This window comes from Scyliorhinus canicula, chromosome 24 (genome assembly GCF_902713615.1).
Source record: "Scyliorhinus canicula chromosome 24, sScyCan1.1, whole genome shotgun sequence".
In the NCBI taxonomy this organism is placed as follows: Eukaryota; Metazoa; Chordata; class Chondrichthyes; order Carcharhiniformes; family Scyliorhinidae; genus Scyliorhinus; species Scyliorhinus canicula.
In genome coordinates, this window is record NC_052169.1 from 12,797,421 (window position 1) to 12,814,947 (window position 17,527).

A 17,527-nucleotide genomic window follows, 5' to 3' on the forward strand; every position below is an offset into this window, starting at 1 on the left:
AACTGCTGGCTCGGCTCTGGGAGCTACATTTAGCTCACAGGGCTAAAGAGCTGGCTTTTAAAGCAGACCAAGGCAGGCCAGCAGCACGGTTCGATTCCCGTACCAGCCTTCCCGGACCAGCGCCGGAATGTGGCGACTAGGGGCTTTTCGCAGTAACTTCATTGAAGCCTACTCATGACAATAAGCGATTTTCATTTCATTCAAAGATTCCGCTAACGGGCGTCAACTGGGCGGGCCTTCACCCACGGGAACTCATGTTCTATGAAGCCCACGGGGAGATCAATCAGCAATCCCCTGTGGTCCTCGAGAGGGTTATCATGTATACTACATATAACAAATATATATATTCAAAGCACTAACGTATGGACAAACAAATTAGGAGCAGGAGTAGGCCATTCAGCCCCTCGAGCCTGCTCTGGCATTCAATAAGGTCAGGGCGGCATGGTGGCACGATGATTGGCACTGATGCCTCACGGCACCAGGGAACCAGCTTCAATTCCAGTCTGGGGTGACTGTCTGTGTTTGCACTTTCTACCCGTGTCTGCGTGGCTTTCCTCCGTGTGCTCCGGTTTCCTCCCACAGTCCAAAGATGTGCAGGTTAGGTGGATTGGCCATTCTAAATTGCCCTCAGTGTCCAGAGATATGCAGGTTTGGTTACGGGGATAAACCGGGGGAGTGGGCCGAGATGGGTGCTCTTTCAGAGGGTCGATGCAGACTCGATGGGCAGAATGGCCTCCTTCTGCATTGTACGAGTTTTATGGTTCTACGGCTGATTTGATTGTGGCCTCAACTGCACTCTCCTTCCTGTCCCCAATAACCTCTGATTCCCTTGTTTTTCTTTTAATTGTTTTTTACTTAATTATTCCAATTAAGGGGAAATTTAGCGTGGCCAATCCACCTACCCTGCACAGCTTTGGGTTGTGGGGGTGAGACCCACGCAGACACGGGGAGAACGTGCAAACTCCACACGGACAGTGACCCGGGAGCGGACATCGAACCCGGGTCCTCGGCGCCATGAGGCATCAGTGCTAACCACTACACCACCGTGCCCCCTTTGACTCCCTCGTTACTCGAGAACCTTTCTATCTCTGTTGTAAAAATATTCATCGATCCCAATTCTCCCACTAAGAGCGATCTGCAGAGGCAAGGCCTTCAAACCTCTTGATAGAAATAATTTCTCCTCATCTCCGACCTTTGGTGTCAAAGTCGTACTGTTCTACTCCGTGATCCCATTAGGAGCAATAGAGTAGATAGCAGCTAAGATAAGAGCATAAAATGTATATGTAGCAAAGTATGAAATCTCTGATCTGTTGCTTCTACTGTTCTTCACACAGCAGAGGTTTTCAATTAATCCTTTTCTACTATGTCTCCTGACACTGCTTTCTCATGAGGAGAATGCTGGGAACTAAAGGGCGGCACGGTAGCACAGTGGTTAGCCCAGTTGCTTACAAGCTCCAGGGTCCCAGGTTCGATTCCCGGCTTGGATCGCTGTGCAGAGTCTGCACATTCTCCCCGCGTTTATATTGTCATAATATCCACTCATGTATATAATGAGATGCAGACAGGCAGTGATTGACACATAGGATGACGAACACACAACACAGAACAACCAATCACCAGAGAAGACACCACCACTATTAAGCCCACAGGGCATTATGACTCCCGCTCTTTTTGGGACCCAGACACTGAGACAGTCAGAGTGCACAAGTTAGTGGGCATTATTGCCATGTGGTAGCTAATAGGTCTGGTCGAACCAGTAAGAGGTCGTCAGTAGGATTCGTAGACTGTCAAGCCACAGTACTTCATAGTTTAAATAAAACCGTGTTGGATTATCTCAGGTGTTAGACATTTGTTTCTAACTTCCCTTCATCCAGTTGCAGTCAACGTCAAACCAACCCGCCTAACACATCATACATGGGTTTCCTCCGGGTGCTCCGGTTTCCTCCCACAGTCCAAAAATGTGCAGGTTACGTGGATTGGCCGTGCTAAATTGCCCTTAGTGTCCAAACAAAAAAGGGTAGTTGGGGTTACGGGGATTACGGAGATAATGGGGATAGGATGGAGCTTAAGTAGGGTGCTCTTTCCAAGGGCGAGTGCAGACTCGACTGGCCGAATGGCCTCCTTTTGCACTGTAAATTCAATGATTCATAAAGACAACTGGCAAATCTAAGAGATTGCTACAAATGAGTATTAATGAAATCCAGTATGGCGCCAGAAAACAGGTTAAGCATGATTCACTTTGTTATGTCATTGAAGTAGCAGGTTTTAAGATTAAAAGGGCGGGCGTACCTTCACGCAAAATCAAAATGCACCAAAATAAATAACCAATTGACAGATCCATGTCCTAAGGAAGATAAATAGTCATGCCGGATGATGAACGCGTCAGGAGTTTTATTCTTGTCATAAACGTTTTCGTTCAATGAACCAAATTGGAAACAAAAATAGAAAATACGACAGGCATTCAGCAGTTCTGCCTCCTGCAAATCACCAAATTAGTTTTCTGTGCAAGCATGGTCAGGAGTACATGTTCATGTGGGTGTCAGTTGCCATCGAGTATTGGCAAGTGACACTTTATTTTAAAAACTATGTCCCCTGGTTCTACTCTGTCCCACAAAGGGAAACATCACTCCAGCATATTATGTATTTTTCATTGACATATTTTCATGGAGAGGCAGTGGCTTAGTGGCATTGTCTCTAGGCTAGTTCCAGAAACCTGAAGTAATGCTCTGGTTATGTGAGCTCGCATCCCACCATGCCAGAAGATGAGATTTGGATCCAACAAAATTGGATTGGATTTGTTTATTGTCACGTGTACCGAGATACAGTGAGAAGTATTTTCCTGTGAGCAGCTCAAACAGACATGGAAATAAAATAAAATAAAAATAAAGGGTGGAATTCTCCCCCTCCACCCCCCCCCCCCCCCCCCCCCACTACGCCGGGCGGGCGAATCGCCGGGGCGCCGAGCGAGTCCCGCCACGCCGCCCCGGCACCCGTATGTGATTCTCCCACACCCCCCAAACCAGCGCGGCCCGATTCACGGCTGGCCGCTGGGAGAATCGCCGCTCGCCGTTTGTATCGGATGGGCCGAGCGGTCTGCCCAACATGACAGGTTCCCGCTGGCACCGTCCACACCTGGTCGCTGCCGGCGGGAACAGCGTGGGAACGCTGGGGGGATGGGGGGCCTGTGGGAGGGAAGGAGGGTTCTTTCATCGGGGGGGGCCTCAAAAGGGGTCTGGTCCGCGATCAGTGCCCACCGATCCGCCGCCCTGCCTCTCTGAAGCCTCCACTGCCCTGCAAAATCCATCTGACATCTTCTTGCGGACGGCCGCGGGGAGGACGGCAACCGCGCATGCGCGGGTTGCGCTGGCCAACTTGCGCATGCGGGGGTGACGTCATATACGCGGTGCCGCTTTTGCGCCCAGCGCGCGTAAATGACTCGGTGCCGCTCCTAGCCCCCCCGGGGGTGGGAGCATAGGGGGCTGGGAGCGGCCTCCGACGCCGGAGTGTAACACTCTGGTTTTCACTCCGGCATCGGGGCTTAGTCTCCCGATGGGAGAATTGTGCCCAAAGTACTTAGGGCGCGATTCTCCCAGACAGGGAGAAATCGTAAGGCTGGCGTCAAAACCGGGCGGGTTTGACGCCAGCCTCCCCCTCCCCGACCGGGAACCGATTCTGGTCCCCGGTCGGGGCTAGTATGCCGCGGCCGTGAACTCCGGCATCGCGGGCTTAACGAATTTCGTTAAGCCCGCTTGCCAGAGTTTGCGCCGGCTGACCCGTCACATTACGTCAGCCGCGCATGCGCGGATTGGAAGACTCCAACCCGCGCATGCGCGGATGACGTCATCGCGCATATGCGCGAAACCCGCGCATGTGCGGGCCGGGATGCCCCTCAGCCGCCCCGCGAAGTGATACAGCGGGGCGGCGAAAGGACAAAGAGTGCGCGGGAATCGGACCCGCTGCCCGCGATCGGTGCCCACCGATCGCGGGCCCGTGGCACCCTTGGCACGGCCGTGGTACTGCCGTGCCAATCGGTGCCATGGTTTTCAAAATCGGGACTTTACGGCCAATTTTACTTACGGCCAGACCAGGTGTGTTTGCCGTTCGTAAAAACGGCCGTAAAGGGCTTGAACTTCGGCCCATCGGCCAGCTGAGAATCGTTGCTGGCCGTAAAAAAACGGCGGCAGCGATTCGTGTCGGGAGTCGGGCGTGGGGGGGGGGGGGAGAATAGCGGGAGGGCGTCAGACTAGTGTGGCCGTAAAAATTTACGAACCCCGCTATTCTCCGCACCGTCGTGAGTGCGGAGAATAGCGCCCATAATAGGGCAAAAGCTGGAATTAAACAAAACTCTAAAATGACCATGAACCCCTTTGGTTCACTAAATGTCCTTGAGGGAAAGAACTTGGTCTGCTGTTGTTACATGGTGTCACCCATATGTGACTCCCAGATCCACAGCACTCTGAAATGACCTAGGGTAGCACAGTGGTTAGCACCGCTGCCTCACAGCGCCAGGAACCCGGTTATGATTCCCACCTTGGGTGACTGTCTGTGTGGAGTCTGCACGTTCTCCTTGTGTCTGCGTGGGCTTGCTCCGGGTGCTCCGGTTTCCTCCCACAGTCCAAAGATGTGCGGGGGAGGTGGATTGGCTGTACTAAAATTAGCGGCTGGTTTAGCACAGCGGTCTAAACAGCTGGCTTGTAATGCAGATCAAGGCCAGCAGCGCGGGTTCAATTCCCGTACCGGCCTCCATGAACAGGCGCTGAAATATGCCGACTGAGACTTTTCACAGTAACTTCATTGAAGCCTACTTGTGACAATAAGCGACAATTATTTTAATTAAAATTACCCCCTCGTGATTATGTTGTGGGGACACGGTGATAGGGCCGGGTGGATGGGGGAGTGGACACAGGTAAAGTGCTCTTTCGAAGGGTCGGTGCAGACTCGATGGACAGAATGGCCACCTTTTGCACTGTAGGGATTCTATGGCTCTACGAACTGGCTCCAGAGGGAGACAGTGGATGAACTCAATATTGATCCCTCAAGTTAGTTAAGATTTTCTTTTAAAAATTCCTGAACTCCGACAATGAATGTTCTCCATCTTGTTTGAACCTTTCAGGGTTTCACGTCATTGACGAAATTTTGGAAGTAACTGGGTCCGGTTGTCCACCTGAATTCCTAAACATTCATATTCCTTCCGGAGACCCGGTGTTTGATCCTAACAACACAGGGAATGTTCAGCTGCCATTCCAGCGAAGCCAGTGGACAACAAGCTCAGGCCAAAGTCCAAACAACCCCCGACTGCAGGTACGTTTCACCACGAGATGCCACACCCTCATTGCTCCGATGAATAATGCACTTTTCATATTCACAGGTAACAGAATTGCAAGCAGGAGGTGCACTTTCCCAGTTCTCAACTTCCCCATCTCGACCTTTTTTGCTTCGGTAAGGGGCGGGCCAGGGGTGGGTTCAGTGTCGGGGAAGAGAAAAATCACCTTTTGCTGCTCATCGCCACCACCTAGTGGCTGCACATGAAGCAGCAGATGGAAGGAGCCTGTCAGCAACTTTCTTTATAGAATAGAATCCCTGCAGTGCAGAAGGAGGCCATTTGGCCCATCAGGCCTGCACCGACCCTCTGACAGACCACCCTACCTAGGGCCATGCAAACTCCACATAGACAATCACCCAAGACCGGAATCGAACCCGGGACCCTGCCGCTGTGAGGCAGCATTGCTAGCCACTGCGCCACTGAAAAATCAGCTGGAAATGTAAATGAGTGAAGTGCACAACAACTAAAACATAAATTTTCCTAAAAGCACAAGTTGGGAGGCAATGTGATGAATTAGTATTTATCCATCTGTTTCAAAAAAAAACTTTCTACCCTGGTCCTCCCATTGCAGCATACAATTGTGTCTTAAATGATTAAGAATCTTTTTGCCTCCAATACACATCTTACAGTCTATTTAATGTTGATACTCTTGTTGAAGAAGGACCTCCTGAACTCTGTCTTGACATTTTTGCTGTTTACGCCATTGTCCCTCTACTGTCCTGTTTACTGTACTTGGAAATCATGTTCGAAATAATCTTTTGGTCACTTGTTGTCTTGTTCGCTCTGCTTAACTTAGTCACTTCCTTTCAAGGGTAAAGGGACCAGGTTTCTTTGGACTTTGCTGATAACTACACTGAGCATCAAGCTCGTTACTGTTTACTGTATTATCTCTAGGTGCGTTAATCTCTAGTATATAAGAACCCCAAATAGTTTTTAAAAATATTTTAAAACTGTGAGGCGAGGATACTTCGATCCAGGAGTGATTCCACTGACCAATTTTAATCTTTTACTTTAAAGCAAACATTATTCCTGTCGCAGGATTAAAACATTAACATCACAACAAAATTGTCTTTTAATTCAAGGTTAAATGATTCATAAAAAGGAAAATTAAACCCTTTTTACTACTAACCTATACCTTTTCTATCTCCAATTAAGCAAAGCCCATCACAGGTCAAAAGCCACTTATAAATAAAGTTAGCAAACACAGGGTTACTTGCTGTACACTTGAAGAGATCTCTGGGAAAGACTGCTCGAAGAGAGAGAGATCGATCCTTTCAGGAAACAGCCTGCAGATCCTTCTGGCTGTGTCAGACTACTGCTCAACCTGACAGCATTTGACAAGAGCTGCTGCTCAACTTAAAATTCCCAGCAGACGGCCAAACCTACAATCAAACTGCAAAACTACAGACAGATCTGGCTCCTCCCATTAATTACATAATTGTTATCCCACTCAGATGACCTGCTCACCTAAATCTAAACGCAATGTCTCAACTTGTCCACCCGCAGGGGAATCTCCAGCAAACATAAAATTCCATTTGGCCTCCCTTTGTTAACAATTAGCTGGTTGGAATGAAGGAGGATGTTATTTTAACAACGTCTTAATTGGACCTTTTTCAGACACACCGTCTGCTCGTAGGTTAAACCAGGATTTAAACAAAATATTACTGCAGCAGATTGTAATTTTCTTTGTTCTTTAAATAGGCAACAGGTTTAGATAAAAGATCTGGATCGGCGCAGGCTGGGAGGGCCGAAGGGCCTGTACCTGTGCTGTAATTTTCTTTGTTCTTTGATATATATTATAAATAATGTGATCTATGTACAAAAATTCAACATTCATCACACTCTGCTGTGTTTGAATCAGTGTACAGCCCAACAAGAGTGCTGTTACAGTGGTACCATGACTAATTCCTTATTATCAGGATACAGCTGTGGTTCAGTTGGTGGCACTCTTGCCTCTGGGTCAGAAGGTCCAGCATCCCCCCCCCCCCCCCCCCCCCCCCCCCCCCCCCCCCCCTGGGGTCGGAAGGTTATGGGTTCAACATCCCACCCTGGGATCGGAAGGTTATAGGTTCAGCATCCCCCCCACCTCCGGGGTCATAAGGTTATAGTGAAGGTATACTGCACTGTCACAGACACAGGTTTTAACACCATTGATAATGTACATTTAAATATAACTAAGTAAATATTTAGCAGGCTGAAAGTAGATACACGCGCCATCATAAATGAACCTAGAAGCACATGCTTTTTTTCATGTTCAGCTCCTGAGACGGGGCATCTACGCTTCAGGGGTATCTATTTTTGGGGATGATGTTTAGGAAGGAATGCAGGGAGGCTACCAGGCCTTCTTCAAGTCAAGCCAGGGAATTTTCTTTGCATCCACGCGAGCAGGTTGACAGGGAAAATGCTGGGAAAAATGCAGAGGAACCGGGTTGACCTTTTAGGCCGCTGACCTTTTGTCAGAACGTGACCAGTCACAACTTTTCACCAGGTTGCCAGGGTCTTTGGTTTGACGTTCCATCGGAAAGGGAGTGCTGCTTCAGGCAATGATTCAGCCCCATCCCTAACAGCACTGTGGATGTATCTGCACCACAGGGACCGCAGCGGTTCAAGAAGGAGGCTCACCACCACCTTTGCAGGGGCAGTTAGGGATGGGCAACAAATGCTGGCCTGACCAGCGAAGCCCACACTCCATAAAAATGGATTTTAAAAACAACAATTTAATGCCTAGTTTGAACCTGGTTAGCATTATGGCTTCACAGCGCCAGGGTCCCAGGTTCGATTCCTGCTTGGATCACTGTCTGTGCAGAGTCTGCACGCTCTCCCTGTATCTGTGCGGGTTTCCTCCGGCTGCTCCGGTTTCCTCCCCACTAGTCCTGAAGACGTGCTATTAGGTAATTTGGACATTCTGAATTCTCCCTCAGAGTATCCGAACAGGCGTCGGAATGTGGTGACTGGGGGCTTTTCACAGTAACTTCATTGCAATGTTAATGTAAGCCTACTTGTGACAATAAAGATTATTATTAACCTCCCTCTCAGAATAATAATTACAAAAAATAGAGGTTAAGATTTCAGTTCACCACAGAAATGATTCAGATTGCAACCAAGTTGTGTTTTCTGATGGAAAACATTGTCTTATTATTGGATGTAGCAGATGCCTACACATCATAAACACAGACATTGATTTGTAGACATGTGTGTGGTACTCCCGGTCAAGCAATGTCTTCCGGTCAAGCAATGTCTTCATGGAATCAGAGAATTTATAGTGCAGAAGAAGACCATTCGGCCCATCAAGTATGCACCGGCTCTTAAAAAGAGCACCCTACCTTGGCACACGCCTCCACCCTACCCCCAGAACCCAGTAACCCCAACTCACCTTTTTGCACACTAAGGGCAATTTATCATGGCCAATCCATCTAATCTGCACGTCTTTGGACTGTGGGAGGAAACTGGAGCACCCGGAGGAAACCCATGCAGACATGGGGAGAACGTGCAGACTCCGCACAGACAGTGAATCGAATCTGGGACCCTTGAGCTGTGAAGCCATAGTGCTAACCACTATGCTACCATGCTGCCCACACTGTGCTGCCATGCTGTCTTGATTTTCAAATTCCCATCCTTGTTTTCAAAACTGTTCACGGCCTTTCCCCTCCCTATCTCTGCAAACCCTCCAGCCCCACAACCCTCCAAAATATTTGCCACACCTTCAATTCTGGCATCACGCCACTGATTTCACTCCAGGTGCCTGGGACCCAAGATCTGGGATTTGCTCCCTGCACATAAGGTTGCGCACCAAGTGCTGGAAAATGGGATTCAAATTGCTAGGTGCTTGATTGCCGGCACAGACATGATGGGCTGAATGGCCTCTTCTGTGCTGTAAAGCTCTGACTCTATGGCATCGCCACCTCTCTATCTCGCTTTTCCTCTTTAAGGTACTCTTTACAATCATGTCATAGAATCGATACAGAAGGAGGCCATTCGGCCCCTCGGGTCTGCACCGACTCTCCGAAAGCGCACACACCTAGGCCCTCTCCCCCACCCGATCCCTTACCCCTGTAAAGTTGCCTAAGCATTGGAGACCGAGGGGAAATTTAGCATGGCCAATCCATCTAATCTCTACATTTTTGGACTGTGGGAGGAAACTGGAACACCCGGGGGGGAAACCCACGCAGACACAGGGAGAATGTGCAGACTCCACACAGACACTCATGCAAAGGCCAGAATTGAACCCAGGTCGCTGGCGCTGTGAGACAGCGGTGCTAACCACTGTGCCGGCGTGCTGCCCCTAATCCACCTCTGATCAAACATTTGGTCATCTGACTAACAATCCTTATGTCGGTTTGTTTTATCCTTAGTTTTTCCATGCTCCTGCCTGAGGGTTCTCTGAAGTGTTGCATGTGCCACCGGAATGTAAATTGCTGCTGTTGTTGTTGATAACCTGCATCTGTCTTGTCGTTGATGTCATCCAGATAAACCATGCCACTACATGGATCGATGGGAGCTCTATCTATGGGTCGTCCCATTCCTGGAGTGACGCCCTGCGTACCTTTTCTGACGGCCTTTTGGCTTCTGGCCCAGACAAACTGTTACCGAGGCAAACTACCGCCTTGATTCGTTTGTGGAAAATGGCAGATCCTGCAACCAGGAGACATGGACTTCAGGGACTTTTTGGTAACCAGTTTGAATCCTCAGCATGCCTTGTTAGGTGATCGCGTCTCTGAGGAGTTACTTTGCCCAATCCTTGGGACGTTTCTGTCTCTACCTGATGTGCATCAGAAACAGTGTGGTGCTCACCAGATAGTGACTGTCTACGAAGTTCACCAACCAAAGTTTCAGTCGATATGATGGTGGATGTTGCAGGTGACAACCGTGACACCTCAGCTGTGTCCTCCTCCGAGATCGCCTCCGAGATGGTGTTGAGGATGGGGGTGGTGGGACACAGCTCGTAAATGGTCCAGTCTCTTTGGTTGATGTTCCTGCAAGGCAAGGGACATGGTTTTAGTACATGGCCTGGTCAAGGGTTTGAACTACACAGAACTCATTTGAGCCTGATCATCTGGATGAAGGTTCAGTCGCCCCTTGCTTTTCTCTTGCAGGCCCACCTCGGTCTCAGTGCTGGCTCCCTCCTGCTCCTCCCCTGCAAGCTGCATGGCCCTCCCCTCATTCAGAGTCAGTATCCTCATTTCAGGCATCCCACCACCTGTCAACTCACTCGCGGCGGTTGTGGGCAAGCCTCACCTGCAGGAACACAAATGACGGGGGGTGGTTGGGGGGGTGGGGAATGGTTACCACTGCTGCCTCACGGTGCCGAGGACCGGGATTCGATCCCAACCTTGGGTCACAGTCCGTGTGGAGTTTGCACATTCTCCCCGTGTCTGCGTGGGTCTCAACCCCACAACCCAAAAAGATGCGCAGGCTAGGTGGATTGGCCACGCTAAATTGCCCCTTCATTTGGCAAAAACATTGGGCACTCTAAATTTAAAAATAAAAGAAACACAAATGGTGATAATGTGAGCTGGACGCCTGGTGGTCAGATGTTGATGATACCTGGCGTGTGTGGGCTCTGCACTTAAGCAGGGAGGGTTTGTGATGGGGAGTGCCAGGGGGGGTATGAGGATGCTGGTGGGAGGTTGGGTGCTGGGGCCCTGCGAGGTGGCGGCTTGTGGGTTAAAGGCGACATTCCGGAAGGTGACGGAAGGGTAGAGTACAGCGAGGAAACAGGGAGCACTTACCCTGGCTGATCGGCGTAGGTTATTCATTCTTTTCCTCACATTGCACGCCCGTACTCTTGGTCAAGCCGCTGGAACTGACCAGTGCTGCCAACGTCTCCCAGGTGGGATTTTCCACCTTGCTGGAAAGCCTCCAGCCAGCCCGAGGGTATATTGTTTCCGGCCTCCTCCGCAGCATCCCGCAAATCCCTGAAAGTTGCCACCCAGGTTGAGAGGGTTGTTAAGAAGGCGTACAGTGTGTTAGCTTTTATTGGGAGAGGAATTGAGTTTCGGAGCCATGAGGTCATGTTGCAGTTGTATAAAACTCTGGTGCGGCCGCATTTGGAGTATTGCGTGCAATTCTGGTCGCCGCGTTATAGGAAGGATGTGGAAGCATTGGAAAGGGTGCAGAGGAGATTTACCAGGATGGTGACTGGTATGGAGGGAAGATCTTATGAGGAAAGGCTGAGGGACTTGAGGCTGTTTTCGTTAGAGAGAAGAAGGTTAAGAGGTGACTTAATTGAGGCATACAAGATGATCAGAGGATGAGATAGGGTGGACAGTGAGAGCCTTTTTCCTCAGGTGGTGATGTCTAGCGCGAGGGGACATAGCTTTAAATTGAGGGGAGATAGATATAGGACAGATATCAGAGATAGGTTCTTAACTCAGAGAGTAGTAAGGGTGTGGAATGCCCTGCCTGCAACAGTAGTGGACTCGCCAACACTAAACGCATTCAAATGGTCATTGGATAGGCATATGGATGATAAGGGAACAGTGTAGATGGGCTTTAGAGGGGTTTCACAGGTCGGCGCAACACCGAGGGCCGAAGGGCCTGTACTGCGCTGTAATGTTCTTTGTTCCCTCTGTGAATCGAGGAGCTGTGTTTCCTCGCTGCCATCCTCCTGTCTTGAATGAGAGCAAATGCAGTGCCCTGTGATGATGTGTGAACTATCATGTTACCTGTACGAGTGCTGTATGTACAGATTACAATTCTAGCATCTGGCCATAGGTGGAGTGACAAGAGGAGACCGTTATGGGAACACACAAGGTGTGCCGTAGAAAATGATTTTCTTGCCGAAAATGACATTTTTGGGGGGGGAAATTCTGCCCCACATATAACATGTTCAGTATAATTTTTTTCTCGTTCCTATCTGATTACAGTTAACTTCCTTCCTTTCATAATGTGCACTTGCTCGTAAATTCATGAGACTCTTGCCCATTCCCATGTGTTGGAATCATGATCCCTTGTAGTATTGTAGAGGAAAGTGTCCACAAAATACCGTGAAGAAGAGCAGGAGAAAGAAAACTGAGCAGGTGACTGTTTGGGGGCGGGGGTGCGGCGGGGGGGTGGGGGGGAGGTTAGGTTTGAGGATGTATTGAAAGAGAGGCTGCAGAGGAGCAGATTGAGTGGGGAGGACTTATGGAAGTTGCACGAGATCTCGGGCAGGTTGAGATAAGATAGACACAAGACGAGCTGTTTGTGTGGAGGGAACTAGCATTGCAGGGCTCTGGGGATAGAGTGGGCGGGGGGGGGGGGGGGGGGAGGGGAACTGGAAAAATCTTCACAATGTTCTTTTATTTTTCATGACCCGCTAAAAGATTTTGGAAATGCAAGGGCAAACGAGAGTACCTTCCTGCAAGCGGAAAGTATCATCTGGTTCAGATACCACAATTACCTGGCTGGCCAGCTTAAGTCCAGAACCCCACGTGGACGATGAAGAGTTCTTCCAGAATGCTCGGAAGCGAGTCATTGCCACCTTCCAGGTAACGGTCAAATCGCGGAATTGCTGCTCATTATATTCTGTGGCTCATTTGCTGGGATAGATTGGGAACATTCTTCATCGACTTCGTTGGCTATTGAGGTCATAGGCCATCAGCAAGCTCCAGCATCACTGTTTATAATGTTTCTGTTACGAGCCTTACACAAAGTCACTATTACAAAGATATGAGATACCCAAGGGCAAGTGGGGTTTGCCTTTCTTCCTGTGTGTGCGTGGGTTTCCTCCGGGTGCTCCGGTTTCCTCCCCACAGTCCAAAGATGTGCAGGTTAGGTGGATTGGCATGCTCAATTTCCCTTAAGTTAGATGGGGTTGCAGGGTTACGGGGATAGGGTGAAGGTATGGGGTTAAGTCAGGTGCTCTTTCCAAGAGCCGGTATAGACATGATGGGCCGAAATAGCCTCCTTCTGCACTGTAAATTCTATGATTCAATGATCATTTCTTTTTACTTTTTTCGGTTAGGATTGCCCAATTGGGTTTCATTACTCGCTTTCGAAAGACTAAATGCTTGCAGGAGATAGAACTGCAGGGAATAGAGCTGCAACGGAATATGGAGAAAGAGCTGGGGAGTGGGACTGACTTGATTGGTCCGAAAAGAGGGGGCGTGGATTCGATGGGCGAAATAGCCTCCTTCAGTGCTCTTCCATAATCCTATGACTCATGAGTTCCCATTTTGCAGGAGAGTTCAGGTTTTACAGTTTTTGGTAGCTGTGCCAAAGATGAGTCACGTTCGCTTTGCAGTTCATGCTCCCCAGTTTCCACAGCAAGTCTTCTGAGAACCAAGGTCCGATTGTTGAGGGTATATATTTCACAGCGAGAGTCCAGGCACTAAGAGAAAGAGAGCTTGGAAAGATGCTGATGTTCAGAATGTTCTGTCTACCGGACAAAGAGCAGACTGTCTCGTGGGTTTTCTGCCCAATGATGCATCGCTCGGATGGTAAACAAGTTGACCTGGCATCTGCATCGGGCGACTATGGAAATGGGACTGACTGAATCATGTTGGGCGATGGGAAATGCCAGCCGTCAGTGTTTTCAAAAAGCTTCAGATTAGAAAGCCAACATTGACGATGGTGTTTTAAGGCTGGCAAAGGGACTGGAGAATTGAACTCGCAGGTCACCTCAAAGAAATGCGGACGGTGGAAATCTGAAATAAAAATGAAGAGAAATTACCAGAAGTATTCAGCAGGTCAAGCAGAGTCTTCTGAAGAGAAACAGAGTTAATGGGCGCGCTTCTCTGGTACGCATTGCTCTCTGGCGAGAGCATAACGCGGCTGGGGAATTGCAGGAGAAGCCCTGCAGCAGACCTCCGACAGCCTCGCGGGATTCACCCAAGTCCCGCGAGACGTTAGGAGTCGGAACTCCGCCCGTAATGGGCGGGGCATGTGACGCTCACGGAAACAGTTCGTAAACTTACTACGAACTACCTTCCCGGGATCCGCCATCCTCTGCAGGGAGGCCTGCAAGCCGGGCGCCGATCAGGCGGTCCACACAAAACGTGGACCAAGTGGAACTGCGCCCAGGGGATCTCCCGGGACAGTGGAGCCCCCTGAGTGGTCAGAGAGAGTGCAGGATCAGCTCCCTGTTCCTCCCCCTGGAATTCAGGCACCTTGCAGTGCCTCAGCTGGCACCCTGGCACTGCCAAGGGCCTGGGGTGGCACTGCCGAGCTGGCGGGAACCACTGCCTGGGTGCCAAGGTGGCAGTGCAAGGGTGCCCGAGTGCAGGGGGGGGTCATGTCCATGAAAATGAGGGTGGAGGGGGGCTTTAATGGTGAGGGAGAACAAGGTGGTAAGTAGGAGCCTTCTGGAAAGGAGGGAGGTTGCTGTAAGAAGGCTGGGAGGGGTGAATAGGGGGGACACCCAGGGACCCATAGTGTCCTCACTTGGGGGGTGTGGAGTAGTTTGCCCATGAGTGTGGAGGAGGAACCACAAGCTCACTTAGAGATCGGGGCACCCTTTCAAAATGGCAGCCCGGTCAGCTACCCAGTGATAAAATAAATTTGGCGTGGCTGAACCGGTGAGAAATCCCCAGGGCAAAGAAGAACTGACTAAGTGTCGTTGAATAGTAGCTGGGAACATGCCAGCAGAAGCCGCCGGGTAACTGCACTGAAAACCAGCCACAAATTAACCAAACTACCATGGGATTGGAATTCACGCCGAACGCCAACATGCCTCTGGCTGGTCCTTTCAATTTTCCATCCTGCCCACAATGATTCCTGTCGCAGGCAGGATTTGAAAAACCCCAGCCTATCATTCAGGTCGAGATGACCTTTCATCAGATTCCGATGAAACTTCCAGGAACTCTGGTGTTTTTCCTCAGAGCTCCGTCACAGATAAAGGTCATTTGTGCGTTTGCCAAATTGATCACTATCCATAGAATCCATTGATTACTACAGTGCAGAAGGAGGCCATTCAGCCATCGCGCCTGCACCGACCAACCGAAAGAGCACTCCATCAATGGTCCACTTCCCCGCCATAAACCCCGCAGCCCACCAAACCTCCTCACACCTTTGGACACGAAGGGGGCAATTTAGCCTGGCCAGTCCACCTAATCTGCATATCTTTGACTATCGTATTCAATCGCAAGGGAATATGCATAATGAGGGCCCAACATTCCTAACTTGGTTGAAGATTGTAACTTGACTTGTTGGAAAGAATTTTTACTGATATTAAACAAAACCCTGCATAGTACGTAATACTGAAGCTTTTCATCTTGCACTCATCAGGGTAGCTGCACAAGATAAACCACTAGAAAAGCGACACAACCGTCTATACTGTATGAGAAGAGAGTGCTGATTGGTTGGCAGACAGGACTCTGACGGTACCTGGGAGAATGCAGCAGAGCACAGTTAACTGCCAAGAAGTATTCCTCATGGACACCTTTATGGTGATTTTGAGAATAAATTAGGCTACTTCAGGGCTGCATAACTTGGACTTCTTTAAAATAGGTTCTTTGCTGATTTCCAAACTATATTTTATTCACATTTAAAAACAGATTCAGTTAATACAGGAGTGAGAAACTGGCCCAATCATTCTTCCCTTACATGCTAGATTAAATTGAAAGGCTCATTACTGGTTAAATGTATCAGAATAATGGGCTGGAACTTGATCCAGGTGGACCGGGGGCTTGCTGTTTGGAGAGCTGACAAGAGACCCCCTTTGAGGAAGGCAAGCTGTATTAAGTGCCAATTAGACATGTAAATAGTCAACGGTGGATCGAGCACGTCGCATTTTCACACTGAGGAAATCTCGGCTGACACTGTTTTCTTACCCTTGCAGCGCATCATACTTTACGAGTGGCTGCCGGCCTTCATTGGACAGAATGTGAGCACATATGGAGGTCAGTGTGGTTTATGCTTTCACAGCAACTCCATTGTGGCAAGTTAAAACAAGCAAATTACAAACGTTTCGAGAAAGTGATGAAAGTCGCATTTCCGACTGGCTTTCTGTTTTTTTTTTCAGGCTACCAGAAACAAGTAGATCCGGGTATCTCACCTGAATTCAGTCGGCAGCTATTAGAATAATCAACTCCCTGGTTCCACCAGGCATCTACATGAGGTAGAGACGAGGATTACGCTGGCTAATATTTCTCTGTATTTTTCTATGGGTGACCCAGTGTGCTCGTTTGGCTTCTATTGCTTTGCTGGAATCTTTAATTCAAGTGTGTAGTATAGGGCATGGTAGATAAAGGGCGTAATCCAACGGCCATGCGCACACCCGAAAAGCGACTCCCCCCCCCCCCCCCCCCCCAAATCCCCCGGCTCCCAGGATTTACCCAGCAGGCATTGCAATGTGAATCACACGCAATAAGGCGGGATCATTTTTTGCAAATCTGCGTATTAGAGCGAGGCAGTAAGCCTCATTCTAATGCTCAGAATTCCCCGAAGACCTGAGGCTTGGGATTCAACCCCTTCACCTCACAAGACCTCGGGCGAGCGCGTTGGTACTGGTACCCGCAGACAGGGACCAGGCGGAACGGCACTCGGAACCCACCAGCTGAATGCCCTTTGGGCAGGGTGGCTGCAGCCTGGCACTGCCAAGGTGCCTGGATAGCATTGACAGCTGGCATGGGCACTGCCAGGGTGGCAGGTTGGCACTGCCCAGGTGCCAAGTTGGCATTTTGTGCGTATGCACGATCGGAGCTGGGATTGCCTGGCGTGGGTTGTAGCCGCAGTTAGGGGTGGGGGGTGCGGGGAGAGGGGGTCTGGGACTCTCCCTATTGCGTTCAGGTTGTGGATGAGGTGAGGGATCGTTTGGGGGGCCTCTGAGATCGGGACGCCATTTAAAATGGTAAAATGGTGCCCCGATCTCTCGCTACAATGGGGAGTCTGGCGAGCGAAGCTCCTCACTGTACAAAATGGGGCGATGTGCAGCCTCGACGGCGCGTTTTCTATTCAAGCCCCTTATTCAAACGATGTTGTGGCCAATGGCGGGACAAACAATGAGTGCTCGGGCGGGAATAGAAAATCCCGCCCAATGTATACACTTGGAGTTATAGAGGTTCAATTCTGGTCGCCACACTACCAGAAGGATGTGGGAGGCTTTAGAGAGGGTGCAGAAGAGATTTACCAGCTGCTGCCTGGTATGGAGGGCATTAGCTATGAGGAGAGGTGAATAAACTCGATTGTTCTCACTGGAATGACAGAGGTTGAGGGGTGATCTGATAGAGGTCTACAAAATTTTGAAGGCATTGACAGAGTAGGTAGTCAGAGGCTTTTTTCCCA

The 17,527-nt window shown here is 49.7% G+C and overlaps 1 pseudogene; it reads left to right on the forward strand.

Moving 5' to 3' along the window:
- Positions 1-17,527, forward strand: part of LOC119956811 — a 115,900-nt pseudogene that overhangs the window by 18,085 nt on the left and 80,288 nt on the right.